At 46.8% G+C, this 2,361-nt stretch overlaps 1 non-coding gene across 1 annotated transcript; it reads right to left on the bottom strand.

Moving 5' to 3' along the window:
• Positions 1–2,041: 2,041 nt before the first annotated feature.
• LOC119954591 lies at positions 2,042–2,145 on the bottom strand. The gene has a single exon (XR_005458273.1). It is a non-coding gene; the product is annotated as a U6 spliceosomal RNA (small nuclear RNA).
• Between the last annotated feature and the right edge of the window lie 216 nt (positions 2,146–2,361).

Here is a 2,361-nt window from a genome sequence, read left to right as displayed (position 1 = left end):
AGAAGCAAGGCTCACTGGTCAAAAGTTACTGGGGTTATCTCTACTCCCCTTCTTGAACAAGGGGGCAATGTCGAGGAGCAGAGAGATTTTGGGGTCTATTTTCATAGATCTTTGAAAGTTGCCACTCAAGTGGATAGAGCTGTGAAGAAGGCCTATGGTGTGCTAGCGTTCATTAGCAAAGGGATTGAATTTAAGAGCCGTGAGGTGATGATGCAGCTGTATAAAACCTTGGTAAGGCCACATTTGGAGTACTGTGTGCAGCTCTGGTTGCCTCATTTTAGGAAGGGTGTGGAAGCTTTGGAAAAGGTGTGATGAGGCCATCAATTCACAAGACACGTGATTGGAAGTGAACAGTGGTTTTAATAGTCTTACAACTGAGCCTGCCTGCGATGAGATGAACTGGCAGCAGGCTCACGACTGCAGAGCTTTATACTTCCGGTTAGTGGGAGGAACCATGGGCAGAGCCATGGGCGGAGCCAAGGGTGGAGCCCAGTACAAACTCCTCATCTCCCCCTATGGGCAGAGCCACGCAACGGCTCGTATACAGAGCCCACAAGGACACAATACATATAATACAACCAGTGTGACTTACTAGGTTTATAATTCACCACAAGGTGCAAAGGAGATTTACCAGGATGTTGCCTGGAATGGAGAGTAGGTCTTACGAGGAAAGGTTGAGGATGCTCGGCCTTTTCTCATTTGAACAGAGAAGGATGAGGGGCGACTTGATAGAGATTTATAAGATCAGGGGAATAGGTAGAGTAGACAGTCAGAGACATTTTATCCTTGGGTGGAACAAACCATTACAAGGGGACATAGATTTAAGGTGAATGATGGAAGATATAGAGGGGATGTCAGAGGTAGGTTCTTTACCCAGAGAGTAGTGGGGGCATGGAATGCACTGCCTGTGGAAGTAGTCGAGTCGAAAACATTAGGAACCTTCAAGCGGCTATTGGATAGGTACATGGATTACGGTAGAATGATTGGGTGTAGATTTATTTGTTCTTAACCTAGGACAAAAGTTCGGCACAACATTGTGGGCTGAAGGGCCTGTTCTGTGCTGTATTTTTCTATGTTCTAACAATTAATACCCAAGGCAATGAGATGCTATGCTTGTAATAGTTGTTTTTTAGTGTCAAAGAGGTCAATTTTCAGCAACTAACATTCATCACATTGTTACAAGAATAATTGACCTTGAACTAAAAAGACTAAACTTTCTGTGGTGAATTTAATTTGTATCTTCCTTACAAATACAGTAACTTCACACAATTCAATGCATTTCGATGGCCTATTTGCGAAGCTCAGGGTGGAACATCACAACTCAAATGGCAACAGGTGGATTTCAGGGTTGAAGCCTGCAAGAAGGTGTTTCGAGGAATGGCAAGACCGCCACCACCTTGGCTACACCCAAGCTGTCCCCATAACACGTTGCGGAGTTTGGGCAGGCACCAAAATTAGCAGCCCACCTGCCAACTTACTCCAATAATATACTGCTCATGCCATAACACGATTGGCCTGGGCAGGAAGTGAGAGAGGGCAGCATATCCTTTCAAAAAAGTTTTTAAAAACGCAGGTAGGAAGGAGGTACTATTTTTGGGATGGTGTCCTTTGCACATTGGAGACACCCCCAAGTAATTGTACCCACTTCCTTCCTCCGTCATACCACTGCAACCCTCCCACCCCCGCAAGATGTTCGATCTCTCCAAGCGCAATACCGCTGACTTAGAATCACAGAATCTCTCCAGTGCCTAAGATGGACACGTGGACAAGTGGGTCTGCACCTATCTGGGCTTCCCAATACACATAACCCCGTAATCTAACCACCACATCCCAGGATACTAAGGGGAATTTAGCATGGGCAATCCATCTAACCTGCACATCTTTGGACTGTGGGAGGAAACCAGAGCATCCAGAGGAAACTGACACAGGCACGGGGAGAACATACAAACTCTACACAGGCAGTGACCCAAGGGCGGAATTGAAGACAGATCCCTGGCACTGTGAGGGAGCAATGTTAACCACTGTGCCAACGTGCCGCCCCCAAAATATGTAATGCTTCACAAATTTGTGCATCATTCCTTGCGTAGGGGCCATGCTAACCTTCTCTGTGTCATTCCAATTTTAGTATCTGTGCTGCTGAAACAAGACTTACCTGAGTCTGGACCTACTGTGGCCTTCATCCTGTTTGCTTGCAGCTCTGGCATCACCTACTACTGAGCTCTGACACGACCGGGACTTCATGGGCCACTGGCCAATCAGATTGACCAGCAGCTCCCAGGTAGAGGACTTCCTCCCATTGAGGCATGGAAGTCCCACACTTTCCTTCTTGTTGCCGTCCGAAGTTTGCTATTACTGTGGGCG

The sequence above is a fragment of the Scyliorhinus canicula genome, chromosome 19 (assembly GCF_902713615.1).
Source record: "Scyliorhinus canicula chromosome 19, sScyCan1.1, whole genome shotgun sequence".
Taxonomy (NCBI): domain Eukaryota; kingdom Metazoa; phylum Chordata; class Chondrichthyes; order Carcharhiniformes; family Scyliorhinidae; genus Scyliorhinus; species Scyliorhinus canicula.
The sequence above is the reverse complement of the archived record's forward strand: the minus strand, read 5'-3'. Positions and strand labels throughout refer to the sequence as shown.